The following is a 15842-nucleotide window of genomic DNA, read 5'->3' on the forward strand; positions in this document are numbered from 1 at the left end:
GAAGCGCGCCCCGTGCATTGACTCAATCGCTGTGGCGATCAGAGGTAGCGGGTAACTGTACCTCACAGTGATCTGATTGAGGCCTCGATAGTCAATACACAGGCGCAGACCTCCCTCCTTCACAAAAAAGAAACCCGAGGAGGCGGGTGAAGTGGAGGACCGAATGTACCCCTGACGCAGGGATTCGGAGACATGTTTCCATAGCCGCCGTCTCCGCCTGTGACAGGGGATACACGTGACTCTTGGGAAGTGCGGCGTCTACCAGGAGATTTATCACACAATCCCCCCGTCGATGGGGTGGTAATTGAGTCGCCTTCTTTTTGGAGAAAGCGAGAGCCAAATCGGCATATTCGGGGGGAATGTGCACGGTGGAGACCTGATCTGAACTTTCCACCGTAGTAGCACCAACGGAAACCCCTAAACACCTCCCCGAGCACTCTCGCGACCACCCCGTGAGAGCCCTCCGTTGCCATGAAACAGTGGGGTCATGACAAGCTAACCAGGGTAGGCCTAGCACCACGGGAAACGCAGGAGAGTCAATGAGGAAGAGACTGATTCTCTCCTTGTGACCCCCCCCCCTGCGTCACCATGCCCAGAGGAGTGGTGGCCTCCCTAATCAACCCTGACCCTAATGGTCGACTGTCTAAGGCGTGAACTAGGAAGGGCATAGCCACTGGGACGATGGGGATCCCTAAACTATGGGCAAATGATCTGTCTATAAAATTCCCAGCCGCGCCTGAATCGACGAGCGCCTTATGCTGGGAAAACTCAGGAAAAGTAACAAACAAAAACATGTGTGCAACAGAGGGCTCTGGGTGAGAATGGTGCCTTCTCACCTGGGGTGACGCCAGAGTGCCCTGCCTGCTGCCTCGACCCCCAGAGGGACCAACCCGGCACCGAACGGCAGTGTGACCTCTGCGGCCACAGATGGTGCACGAGACGGAACCTCCTCTGGTCTCCCTGAGCGCAGCACCTCCCAGCTCCATTGGCATTGGAGCGGTGGTGCTGGGGGATGGAACCGACAGACCCCGCTCTGGACGTCCGCGGGTGGCCAGCAGCATATCCAGCCGAATGGACAGGTCCACCAGCTGGTCGAAGGTGAGGGTGGTGTCCCTGCAGGCGAACTCTCGACGGACGTCCTCGCGCAAACTGCAGCGATAGTGGTTGATCAGGGCCCTGTCGTTCCATCCCGCGCCGGCGGCCAGGGCCCGAAAGTCCATCGTGAACTCCTGGGCGCTCCTCGTCCCCTGCCTCAGATGGAAAAGGTGTTCATCCTCGAAATGGTCCAGCGCCGCATCTCCTTCTCCCCACAAGGCTTTGGCCCACTCCAGGGCTTTCCCCGAGAGGCATGAGACGAGGGCGGACACCTTCTCATGGCCCGAAGGAGCCGAGTGGACGGTTGCCAGGTAGAGATCCAGCTGCAACAGGAAACCCTGGCAGCGTGCAGCCGTCCCGTCGTACTCCAGGGGAAGGGCAAGACGAATCCCACTCGGACCGAGTGAAGGAGGGGGGCGAGTAGTGGAGACCCTGGTGGTGCTGGTGGAGGCGCTGGATGACTCCCTGTCTCTCTCAGCGGTCCATGGTTTGGACCATGCGGTCCATGGCGACGCCGAGATGGTGGAGCTCCTGGACGCTCTCCTCGACCCCTATACCAGGGGCACCTGCTCCTGCTGACTCCATATTGTGGGTGTGAAATTCTGTAAGGGGTGCGTAACTGGTGGCAGGGAAGTCAGACGCAGGAGAGCAGAACTGGGTAATAACCGGAGCAGTTTAATTATCAAAACCAACGGCATCCAGAAATACAAAATATGGGTACAAAACCCGTCGCGCACCAGTCAAAATGTGCACAAGCACTTACAACAAACAATTTCACACAGACATGGGGGGGAACAGAGGGTTAAATACACGACAAGTAATGAGGGAAATGTAAACCAGGTGTGGGAACACAAGACAAAACAAATGGAAGGTGGATCGGCAATGGCTAGAAGACCGGTGACGCCGAACGCCGCCCGAACAAGGAGAGGAACCGACTTCGGCGGAAGTCGTGACACATATATTTGACATGAAATTAGCATAATGATTATGACTCTAGATTGCAGAAAAATGCTAAGTTCTACAACTACCAGCCATCCTTACATATTGTACCCCTCAGATGTTTGGGGTGCATTACACCTCTGATTAATGTATTATCCATGATATACAGTGCTGTTAAAAAGTATTTGCCCCCCTTCTAATTTTCTCAAGTTTTGCATACTGAATACAAAACTAATATTGGATGAGATGGGTCCCATTATGTCTGGCAAAAACCAAACACTGCATTCCAAAGTAAGAACCTCAGACCAACGGTCAAGCGTGGTGGTGGTGGTAGTGTGATGGTTTGAGGATGCTTTGCTGCCTCAGGACCTGGATGACTTGCCTTAATTCAACGTTCCTTCTATTTTGCTCTGTATCAGGCCATCCGTCTGTGAGCTGAAACTGAAGCACAGCTGCGTAATGCAGCAAGACAATGATCCAAAATACACAATCAAGTCTACATGAAAATTGTTAAAAAGCAACACATTTGAAGTTTTGGAAGGGCCTAGTCAAAGTCCAGACCTAATCCCAATTGAGATGTTGTTGCAGCACTTGAAATGAGCAGTTCATGCTTGAAAACCCACTAATGATGCTGAGTTAAAGCAGTTGCAATGCAAGAGTGGGCCAAAATTCCCCCACAGCGATGTGAGAGACTGATCAACAACTACAGGAAGCATTTGGTTGCTGTCATTGCAGCTAATGGTGGCACAAACCATTATTGAGTGTAAGGGGGCAATTACTTTTTCACAGGGGAATTGGGTGTTGCATAAATTTGTTAAATAAATAAACAAAAAAATGACACTAATTTTATTTGTAAACTCAGGTTCACATTATCTAATATTAGGTTTTGGTTGAAGATCTGATAACAAAAATAGAGAAAATCAGAAAGGGGGCAAATACTTTTTCACGGCGCTGTACCACATTCTCAAACACATTATGGCTTAAACTCTGAACAGAGACAAAGTTTATAGTTTACAGTAATAATAAAAAGGTCTGGAGAGCAGATGGAACAAGAGGAGAAATGGGAGTATGTGTTTTCTAGTGTCCACTGGGCAGCTCAATGCTAAAACTTAATCATCACAAACGAACACACACACACACTCACTTCTGCGCATACTCACACGTAACTAGACACACACATGCACACACATACAAAAGCACATTCAAATACACACTCACTCATATAGGCTTATACATATACCAGAGATAAACACAGAAGGACACACAGAATGACTTAATGAAGAATAACTTTTTTCTGCATTCTCCCTCTCTTCTCCTGCAGTCATGGATTATGGGAGGCTAGGGAGACAAAACATCGTCTAATATAGAAGGAGAATGCAGGACCACAGCCTTGGGGAGTGAGAAACAGCAGGTGTGTGTGTGTGTGATGGGGAGAGACGGAGTGAAAATTAGATTGGTGAAATGGATAGTGCGCTTTCTTTCCCCAAATGAAAGTGGCTCTCATATTTGGGGAAAAAGTGATGGGGTGTGAAGAAAACCCATCTGAAGGAGGGCGGGATGCCAGTAACCATGAAGAAATGACAAGGGCCCACAAACAGAAAACAAATCAGGGAGAAAAGCAGATAAACAGATTGTATAAAAGCCAAGTGCTTCCTATGAGACTGTTCGAAACTTTACTGAATCTTTACTGTGAGACCTTACATGGAGAAAGTTTACTCATTGTTACATGTAATGTACATAAATAAAGTATCTGTCAAAAATATCAAACTTCCAGTTTATGCTTCAAAACCAAATTCATAAGAGGTTTTAAAAATGTGTTCTATTTGACAAAACATTCCATGATGTACAGTATGGCAGGGTTACACATTGCTTGAACGGTCATAACCATGTCATAATATGCCATAACAGCTGACAACTTGTCATAATATGGTCATAACACTGTCATGACACATATTTAGACCTGTTGTGACATATGTTGTGTTAATTTATGGCTGGTTATGACATCTACATATGTGTCTAAACCTACAAAACCTACCACACAAGGCAAAACATTCCATTACACCAGCTATTCCCAATGTCGTCGGGGGTACACCAAATAAAAATGTGATTCACATGTAAAAAATCTTCACATTTTTAAACAGTCCATGTATATCCACCCCTCCATTTGTTTTGTACACTGCTGCTCGCTGTTTCTTATCTATGCATAGTCACTTCACCCCTACCTACATGTACAAATGACCTCTAACCTGTACCCCCACACACTGACTTGGTACCGGTACCCCTGTATATAGCCTCGTTATTGTGTTATTTTTTTACTTTGGTTTATTTGGTAAATATTTTCTTAACTTTTCTTTAACTGCACTGTTGGTTAAGTAAGCATTTCACGGTAAGGTCTACTCTTGTTGTATTCAGCGCATGTGACAAATAAAGTTTGATTTGATTTTAGTGTTAACACCACAATGTCAAGTACAGGTGGCCTAGTCAAATAATTGACATACAAAAAGGAAGAGCAATGCAGAGCTGTTGCAGCGACCATATTACCGGCAGTCATGAGTCATGACCGCATTAAAATTCCACATGACCGGTGAGTCACGGTAATTTCCTCTCATGTACTCTGGACATGCGTTGGTTATACCCAACCATTAGGTCGCTAATGGCCTGGTACTCAGGGCACTATTGTCCCTCTAAAGCCACTTCGACATAAATGGAAATGCTATAAAAAGAAAAAAGAAAACGCTATCAATCACATCATACAAACAGTATCGTGCTTTTAAAACTCACCTCACTGTGATTGATCAATTTGAAGAAAGAAGTTCAACAGGGTAAAACTGAGTGGAAAATATGGTCGTTGTGGAAGTTGTTTCAAAGCCTAACAACAAAATGGACAGCGCTTTCAGAGGTGATGATTAATTCAAAACGCCCACACGCATATAAGAGCTTATGCAGTTTGCATTCAGAAAGTATTCAGACCCCTTGAGTTTTGACACATTTTGTTATTTAAGTTACAGCCTTATTCTAAAATGTATTTAAAAAAAAAAATTCTCATCAATCTACACACAATAGCCCAGAATGACAAACCAAAAACAGTTAGAATTTTTTGCAAATGTCTTCCAAATAAAAAACAATAATTATTCAGACCCTTTGCTTTGTGACTCAGAACTGAGCTCAGGTGCGTCAAGTTTCTATTGATCATCCTTGAGATGTTTCTACAACTTGATTGGAGTCAACCAGTGGTAAATTCAATTGATTGGACTTCATTTGGATAGGCATACCTGTCTATATAAGGTCCCACCGTTGACAGTGCATGTCAGAGCAAAAACCAAGCCATGAGGTCGAAAGAATTGTCCGTAAAGCTCAGAGACAGGATTGTGTGGAGGCACAGATCTGGGGAAGGGTACCAAAAAAATTCTGCAGCATTGAAGGTCCCCAAGAACACAGTGGCCTCCATCATTCTGAAATGGAAGAAGTTTGGAACCACCAAGACTCGTACTAGAGCTGGCCGCCCAGCCAAACTGAGCAATCAAGGGAGAAGGGCCTTGGTCAGGGGGGTGACCAAGAACCCAATGGTCAATCTGACAGAGCTCTAGAGTTCCTCTGTGGAGATGGGAGAACTTTCCAGAAGTTCAACCGTCTCTGCAGCACTCCACCAATCAGGCCTTTATGGTAGAGTGGCCAGATGGAAGCCACTCCTCAGTAAAAGGCACATGACAGCCTGCTTGGAGTTTGCCAAAAGGCGCCTAACGGACTCTCAGACCATGAGAAACAAGATTCTCTGGTCTAATGAAACCAAGATTGAACTCTTTGGCCTGAATGCCAAGTCTCACATCTGGAGGACACCAGGCACCATCCCTACGGTGAAGCATGGTGGTAGCAACATCATGCTGTGGGGATATTTTTCAGTGGCTAGTCTGGATCGAGGCAAAGATGAACGGAGCAAAGTACAGAGAGATCCTTGATAAAATCCTGCTACAGAGTGCTCAGGTCCTCAGACGGGGGCGAAGGTTCACCTTCTAACAGGACATCAACCCTAAGCAGACAGCCAAGACAACGCAGGAGTGGCTTCGGTACAAGTCTCTGAATGTTCGTGTGGGCCAGCCAGATCCCTGACATGAACCTGATTGAACATCTCTGGAATGACCTGAAAATAATTGTGTAGTGATGCTCCCCATCCAACCTGACAGAGCTTGAGAGGATCTGTAGAGAGGAATGGGAGAAACTCCCTAAATATAGGTGTGCCAAGCTTGTAGCATCATACCCAAGAAGACTCAAAGCTGTAATCGCTGCCAAAGGTGCTTCAACAAAGTACTGAGTAAAGGGTTTGAATACTTATGTAAATGTGATATTTCCTGTTTTTGCTTTCTCATTATGGGGTATTGTGTGTAGATTGATCAGGGGAAAAAACTATTTAATCCATTTTAGAATAAGGCTTTAAGATGGTGAGGAAAGCACTTTTAAAGAACAACCAGGCATCCTCTACTGACAGGATGAGGTCAATATCCTTCCAGGATACCCGGGCCAGGTTGATTAGAAACGCCTGCTCGCTGAAGTGTTTTAGGGAGTGTTTGACAGTGGTGAGGGGTGGTCGTTTGACCGCGGACCCATTGTGGACGCAGGCAATGAGGCAGTGATCGCTGAGATCCTGGTTGAAGACAGCAGAGGTATATTTGGAGAGCAAGTTGATCAGGATGATATCTATGAGGGTGTCCATGTTTACAGATTTAGGGTTGTACCTGGTAGGTTTCTTGATAATTTGTGTGAGATTGAGGGCTTCTATCTTAGATTGTAGGATGGCCGGGGTGTTCAGCATATCCCAGTTTAGGTCACCTAACAGTACGAACTCTGAAGATAGATGGGGGGCAATCAATTCACATATGGTATCCAGGGCACAGCTGGGGGCTGAGGGGGGTCTATAATGAGTGGCAACAGTGAGAGACTTATTTGGAAAGGTGGATTCTTAAAAGTAAAAAGAACTGTTTGGGCACAGACCTGGATAGTAAGACATAACTCTGCAGGCTATCTCTGGAGTAGATTGCAACTCCGCCCCCTTTGGAAGTTCTATCTTGACGGAAAATGTTGTAGTTGAGGATGGAGATTTCTGAATTTTTGTGGCCTTCCTAAGCCAAGATTGCTAAAGCAGTGAATAAAACAAACTTAAGAAGGAGGCTTCTGATGTTAACATGCATGAAGCCAAGGCTTTTACGGTTACAGAAGTCAACAAATGAGAACGCCTGGGGAATAGGTGTAGAACTGGGGGCTACAGGGCCTGGGTTAACTTCTTGAGCTAGGGGGCAGAATTTTTATGTTTGGAAAAATAATGTTCCCAAGGTAAACAGACTATTTCTCATGTCCAGATGCTAGAATATGCATATAATTGACAGATTAGGATAGAAAACCTGAGGAAATCCAACCCGGAAGTGCCTTTTATTTTGAAAAATGCCTGTTCCGTTGCCCGCCCCTCCTCCATTTAAAGGTGTATCAACCAGATTCCTTTCCCAATGGCTTCCTCAGGGTGTGACCAGGCTTTAGACATAGTTTCAAGCTTTTATTTTGAAAAATGAGCGAGATTTTTCAAAAAGCGTCAGGTGTCCTTTGATTAGTTCCTGCGCGCGAGAGATGTAGCTCGACATTTTCTTTCTCTGTAGTATTGAATAGGTTACCGTCCGGTTGAAATATTATCGATTATGTATGTTAAAAACAACCTGAGGATTGATTATAAAAAACGTTTGACATGTTTCTACGAACATTACGGATATTTTGGGGAATTTCCGTCTGCCTTTCAGGACCGGAACGAGCATGTGGTTTTCTGAACATAAGGCGCAAACCAAATGGCGGTTTTTGGTTATAAAACTAATCTTTATCGAACAAAAATAACATTTATTGTGTAACTGGGAGTCTCGTGAGTGCAAACATCCGAAGATTATCAAAGGTAAGCGATACATTTTATTGCTTTTCTGACTTTCGTGACCAAGCTAATTTGAGGCTAGCTGTTCTTACTGTTTTGTCTAGTGATTGATAAACTCACAAACGCTTGGATTACTTTCGCTGTAAAGCATATTTTCAAAATCTGACACGACAAGCTAAGCTGTGTTTTGGTATATTTCACTTGTGATTTCATGATTATAAATATTTTTTGTATTTTTTATAAATTTGGCGCTCTGCAATTCAGCGGTTGTTTACGAAAATGATCCCGCTAAAGGGATCTGTGCGGTAAGAAGTTAACCTCTACATCACCAGAGGAACAGAGGAGGAGTAGGATAAGGGTACAGCTGAAGGCTATAAGAACTGGTCGTCTAGTGCGTTAGGAACAGAGAATAAAATAATCTGATTTCTGGGCGTGGTAGAATAGATTCAGGGCATAATGTACAGACAAGGGTATGGTAGGATGTGAGTACAGTGGAGCTATCTAAGGCATGTTGAGCAGGACCGGGGGGTCTACATTGAAACAAAACAATAATAACTAACTGAATCAGCATATTGACATTAGAGATAGGCATAAAGCAATCATAGGTGTTGGTCGGGAGAGCTAAGACAACAATGGGTAAATGGTGATGAATGGGCAGAGAGGGTCAGTTAGGTACACACAGGACCTCAGTTTGAGGCTTGGACCGACAGATAAACAAAAGTACGTACAGTGTTAATGAACAGACCAGCAGGCATCAGCTGTGTAGCCGAGTGATCATAAGGGTCCGATGAGCAGCAATAAGTGAGTAGTAGTCGCTACTACACTAGGCGAGCAGGAGACACGGCGTTCAGAAAGCTAGCGGGCCGGGGAGAGCAGATGGGTCTTCGGCGACATCGCAACGGAAAAGCCTGTTGAAACCACATCGGACGATTACGTCGGCAGACCAGTTGTGATGGATCGGCAGGGCTTCGTGGTGACAATAAAGGGTCCAGGCCAATTGGCAAAAAAAGTTATTGTAGGCCAAGAATTATCTGACCCTTCTTCTGGCCCTTCTTTGGACACTGTGTTAACAAACCTCCAAACGAGCTTCAGTGCCATACAACACTCATTCCGTGGCCTCCAACTGCTCTTAAATGCTAGTAAAACTAAACGCATGCTTTTCAATCGATCGCTGCTCGCACCTGCCCTCCTGACTAGTGTCACTACTCTGGACGGTTCTGACTTAGAATATGTGGACAACTACAAATACCTAGGTGTCTGGTTAGACTGTAAATTCTCCTTCCAGACTCACATTAAGCATCTCCAATCCAAAATGTAATCTAGAATCGGCGTCCTATTTTGCAACAAAGCCTCCTTCACTCATGCTGCCAGACATACCCCCGTAAAACTGACTATCCTACCGATCCTTGACTTTGGCGATTGTCATTTACAAAATTTCCTCCAACACTCTACTCAGAAAATTGGACGTAGTCTATCACAGTGCCATCCGTTTTGTCACTAAAGCACCATGTACTACCCACCACTGCGACCTGTATGCTCTCGTTGGCTGGCCCTCGCTACATATCCGTCGCCAAACCCACTGGCTCCAGGTCATCTATAAATCTTTGCTAGGTAAAGCTCCGCCTTATCTCAGCTCGCTGGTCACCACAGCAACACCCACCCGTAGCACGCTCCAGCAGGTATATTTCACTGGTCATTCCCAAAGCCAACACCCCCTTTGGCAACCTTTCCTTCCAGTTCTCTGCTGCCAATGACTGGAACAAATTGCGAAAGTCACTGAAGCTGGAGACTTACAGTTGAAGTCGGAAGTTTACATACACTTAGGTTGGAGTCATTAAAACTTATTTTATTGATAGGCGGCGGTATTTTGATGTCCGGATGAAAAGCATGTCCAAAGTAAACTGACTGCTACTCAGGCCCAGAAGCTAAGATGTGCATATTATTAGTAGATTTGGATAGAAAACACTGACGTTTCTAAAACTGTTTGAATCATGTCTGTGAGTATAACAGAACTTATTTGGCAGGCGAAACCCAGAGGACAAACCATTCATATATTTTCTTTTGAGTTCACTCTCTTTTCAATGGGTTTCATTGGGAATCCAGATTTCTAAGCGACTTTCTTGCAATTCCTATCGCTTCCACTGGATGTCAACAGTCTTTAGAAATTAGTTGAGGTTTTTTGTTTGAGAAATGAAGAAGTAGAACTGTTCAGAACGAGGGTAGAGGGAAGTGTACTCTTTGATAGAGGCGCGTGACCTGAAAAGCACTCTCCACATTGTTTTCCTCCGGTATTGAACACAGTATGTCCCGTCTTCAATTTTATCGATTATTTACGTTAAAAAATACCTAAAGTTGTATTAGGAAAGTACTTTGAAATGTTTGGACAAAGCTTACAGGTAACTTATGAGAAATGTTGTAGTCATGTTGCACGAGCTGGAACCAGTGTTTTTCTGGATCAAACGCGCCAAATAAATTGACATTTTGGATATATATCGATGGAATCAATCGAACAAAAGGACCATTTGTGATGTTTATGGGACATATTGGAGTGCCAACAGAAGAAGCTCGTCAAAGGTAAGGCATGAATTATATCTTTATTTCTGCATTTTGTGTCGCGCCTGGAGGGTTGAAATATGATTGTCTGTGCTTGTTTGCTGGGGTGCTATCCTCAGATAATAACATCGTTTGCTTACAGCCTTTTTGAAATCTGACGCGTTGGCTGGATTCACAACAAGTGTAGCTTTAATTTGGTGTATTGCATGTGTGATTTCATGAAAGTTTAATTTTATAGTAATTTATTTGAATTTGGCGCTCTGCATTTTCACAGAATTTTGGCCAGGTGGGACGCTAATGTCCCACCTATCCCAGAGAGGTTAAAACTCGTTTTTCAACCACTCCACAAATTTCTGTTAACAACTATAGTTTTGACAAGTCGATTAGGACATCTACTTTGTGCATGACACAAGTAATTTTTCCAACAATTGTTTACAGACAGATTATTTCACTTATAATTCTACTGTATACCAATTCCAGTTTGTCAGAAGTTTACGTACACTAAGTTGACTGTGCCTTTAAACAGCTTGGAGAATTCCAGAAAATTATGGCTTTAGAAGCCTCTAATTGGTTAATTTACGTCATTTGAATCAATTGGAGGTGTACCTGTGGATGTATTTCAAAGCCTACCTTCAAACTCAGTGCCTCTTTGCTTGACATCATGGGAAAATCTAAATAAATCAGCCAAGACCTCAGAAAAGAAATTGTAGACCTCCACAAGTCTGGTTCATCATTGGGAGCAATTTCCAAATGCCTGAAGGTACCACGTTCATCTGTACAAACAATAATACGCAAGTATAAACACCATGGGACCACGCAGCCGTCAAACCGCTCAGGAAGGAGACGCATTCTGTCTCCTAGAGATTAATATATTTTGGTGCGAAAAGTGCAAATCAATCCCAGGACAACAGCAAAGGACCTTGTGAAGATGCTGGAGGAAACAGGTACAAAAGTATCCATATCCACAGTAAAACGAGTCCTATATCGACATAACCTGAAAGGCCGCTCAGCAAGGAAGAAGCCACTGCTCCAAAACCGCCTTAAAAAAGCAAGACTACGGTTTGCAACTGCACATGTGGACAAAGATTGTACTTTTTGGAGAAATGTCCTCTGTTGTGGGGGTGCTTTGCTCCAGGAGGTACTGGTGCACTTCACAAAATAGATGGAATCATGAGGCAGGAAAATTATGTGTATATATTGAAGTCACATCTCAAGACATCAGCCAGGAAGTTAAAGCTTGGTCGCAAATGGGTCTTCCAAATGGACAATGACCCCAAGCATTCTTCCAAAGTTGTGGCAAAATGGCTTAAGGACAACAACGTCAAGGTATTGGAGTGTCCATCACAAAGCCCTGACCTCAATCCCATAGAACATTTGTGGGCAGAACTGAAAAAGCAGTGCGAGCAAGGAGGCCTACAAACCTGACTCAGTTACACCAGTTCTGTCAGGAGGAATGGGCCAAAATTCACCCAACTTATTGTGGGAAGCTTGTGGAAGGCTACCCGAAACGTTTGACCCAAGTTAAACAATTTAAAGGCAATGCTACCAAATACTAATTGAGTGTATGTAAACTTCTGACCCACTGGGAATGTGATGAAAGAAATAAAAGCTGAAATAAATAATTCTCTACTATTATTCTGACATTTCACATTCTTAAAGTAAAGTGGTGATCCTAACTGACCTAAGACAGGGAATTTTTACTATAATTTACTAGGATAGCATTGTTTGCATGCTGGTTGTATTGGTGCTAGCTAGGTATCAAACTAAAGCTAGCTACCCAGAAGTTTTGGTCGAACAAATTATGCTTTATTACCAACACGGTATTGTAAACACTTCGTTCGTGGCCGGTGATTGCTTGTTTGCCGACTTTTTTGTACAGCTTTGACAGTGCTACTGTATCTTTCTTGACACGCAAATACCCAAATGGCATTCCATAGTATGTATGTCGTGAAGCTAATAGCAATGACGCTATTATTATGTGACTCCGGTAGGGCGACATCAGAAAAATAGTGCACTTGGTAGTGTTAACCGGTGCTAGACCAGTCGGCGAAAGCCAACATCACCCATGACAGAGAACAGTTGATTGTCAAGGGCAAGGAATTCCATTATCTTGGCTTTAATGGATTTCGCCTTTGAGTTGTCTCGCTGAAATGTTGTTACTCTTGCTCAATCCCAGACAGCAGACATTGTGGGCTAGTTTAGGAATGCTGTGTTGCACGTATAGCGCAACATTTTACGTGCCGTCATTACTTCATGTACCTTCGTTATATACGTAGGTATGCACGTCAGCTTTGACATCGGTTTTTCACATCGGGCGTTAAACTAGACATCGATTTCGATATGTTCACCGATATATCGTGCATCCCTACAACAAACATAAAGCTGTGAAATAGTTTAGGTTTGCAAAAGAGGTTACAAAACAAAATGCATAGCACTCTCTCTCTAGTGTTGTCTTTCCCTCCTTTTCTCTCTCTTATCCCTCCTCTCTCTCTCTCTCTCTCTCTCGCACTCTCTCTCCTCTCCTCTCCTCTCCTCTCCTCTCACAGGCTTAATTAAACTCCCAGTCATTAGCTCAGTGACGTCTATGTGCAGTAATTAGTATTAAAGTATTAGAGTTAAGGAGATGATGAAGATGAAACTATACTCCAACACTCCCTTGCGGGTTTATAAAACACACTGCAATCCAATCATTCAACTACACATTATTATAACAAACTACACTAGAAGCTGTGTTGGTGTGTGTGTGGCGTGTGAGTCTGTATATCTGGGTGTGTGTGAAACAGCTTTATCTATCTGGCATTCTCTTTTTTTAGTAAGCTGACTTTTCCTCTCCTGTGTTTAAACATGAATGTCCTCACTACTGCTCTCGCCTGTCACTCTCTTTCACTCTCTCTTTCTTTCTCTGTATCTCCTCCACTTCCTCTCTCACGCTCTTCTGCCCTTTACTATATCACTCACTCTCTCCCTCTCTCTCCACCATCACCCCTCTCTATCTCTACTCTTCCATTCGTTCCATTCTCCCCTGACCTCTATCTCTTTCTCCTTTCTTTTCTCTCTTACTCTTTCTCCTTCTCCTGTCTCGATCTCTCATTTTCCCATTGCTATCATTGTATATCCCCTTCTCTCCCCTATCCTATTTCTCCCTCACCCCCTCTGTCTCTCTCTGTCTCGCTCTGAACATATTTCATCAAAGGCCTCCTCCTAGGTAACACTAACCCTGATCTCATTAACTGCTGCTAAGCTCAGTGTCACATCAGCTCCTGCCACGCACTCTAGTGCTCACCCGGTGTCTCCTTGACCTGCTGCCACTTCCCCAGTGCTCTCTCCCTCTTCCTCTCTCTCTGTGTGTGTTTGTGTGATTGTGTGGGCAGAAACAGGTGTGCTGGAGTCAGAGCAGATCCCCACCAGCTGCAACCTGTTCCATAATCAAGACCTCTACAAATACTCAGTCCTGCCACTTCCACTCTTGCCAGATCGTAATCTCAGCCCAGTCAGTCCATGTTTCTAGCCATTTGTTCCTGTTGTGCCTGTTTTCCCTTGCCTGATGCTGTTTCCCTCTCCGCTACAGTTCTGCCCGCTCTGACTTTGGTCCCTGTCTTCAGTCCGACTCCTCGTCAGTCCTGCTACTCAGTCCTGGATTCCCCACTCTACGCTCCCTTGGATTCCCCTCCGGACCTGCTTACCCTGTTCCCACACCTCTCACTCCAGCCGCACCTAGTTTCCAGCAACCTGCCCGAGCTTTCCCTGGCCTGCACTCAATCTTCTCCCTGTGTTTCAATAAATTCCTTGGTTACCTCATCCCAGTCTCCTCATCTGAGTCTGCTCTTGGGTTCACCTGTTCCGCTCCACATGACACTCAGAGAACAACACACACACGCCCACACAAGCTATCTGTAGGCATTTTTAACCCTGACCCAGGACACTGGAATCAAAGGCAGTGTGTTTCCAGGCGTCTTATGTTTAATGCTGAAACAGAGGAAGGTTCTGATGATTCTAATGATCAAGTGTTTTAACAGTCTAGCAGAGGGGACGGAGGGAGACAACTATATCTCATCCTCGCTCCATCACTGTACTGCTGGTTCAGTAGCTCCTGTATGCAACTGTATCTCTGCCTCGTTTCAGTACTTTAGAGGACAGTACTCCCAGGGGTGCATTTATTTGACTTAACATTTAGCATCAGTATATACAGAATGACGCGGCCATCAACTGGTCATTCAAATGTTTAGTGTTTTCCGTTGTAACAGTTTGCTATGTTTCCATCATTCTGAACACAGCTCAGGTGACAGTTGAGCAGTCTGGTTTACAGCATTATCCCTCTACACTCCTGGAAGGGGTGAATTGCTGATGTTTTTCACCCTTCCTCTCTAATCAGTGACTGATTTAGTCAACTGTGAAACCAGGTGTGTGGAACTTCTAGGGTAAATCAGAAACATCACTGGCCACACTCGGTTTGTTGTTTTTGATTAAAACAATCAATATTTGTTCAATATAAATGCTGAACTTGGTTTTGCATGGATTCTGCGACACGGTTAGCTTTTAACAGCTAGGACTGCTATTTCTTGTCCCGGAATCCTGCTTAACAGACAGGTTGAAGCCAGCTTGACAGAGCCACTAACCTTAGTTTGCTAGCTAAGCTGCTAGCCATCAAGCTAACAAAGTTAGTCCCAGATAAGTTTTGCAATGGAGCCCTCTTTGGAGAAGTAAATGAACAGTTCCAGCGCTGTAGGAGCTGTATCTACTATGCTTTGAGACAATGACTTATCAATGACCCATGCCCAGCTCAGTTAATCCCTACCATTGTGTCGCTGAGTTGTCATAATACTTCAGCAAATGTACATTATACCAGGGGCATTGGTAGACACAAAGGAATAGGCAAAAGGAATGGCAAATAAGTTTGGCTACACAACCGATTGGCAAACATACAGCAAATTGAGAAATCATGTGACTAAACTGAATAAAATGAAGAAGAAACTATACTATGAAACACAGATAAATGATATAAAGAATGTATAGTAAAAAGCTCTGGAGCACCTTAAATGAAAATTTGGACAAAAGGGCAAACTCAGCTCCACAGCTCCATCATTCATTGAATCAGATGGCTCATTCATCACAAAACCAACTGATATTGCCAATTTTTTTAATGATTTTTTTCATTGGCAAGATTAGCATATTTAGACATGACATGCCAGCAACAAACGCTGACACTACACATCCAAGTATAACTGATCAAATTATGAAAGCTAAGCATTGTCATTTTGAATTCTATCAACAATGACAAGCCCCCGGGGACTGACAAATTTGATGGAAAATTACTGAGGATAATAGTGGACGAATTTGCCATTCCTATTTGCCA

Source organism: Salvelinus alpinus, chromosome 35 (genome assembly GCF_045679555.1).
Source record: "Salvelinus alpinus chromosome 35, SLU_Salpinus.1, whole genome shotgun sequence".
In the NCBI taxonomy this organism is placed as follows: Eukaryota; Metazoa; Chordata; class Actinopteri; order Salmoniformes; family Salmonidae; genus Salvelinus; species Salvelinus alpinus.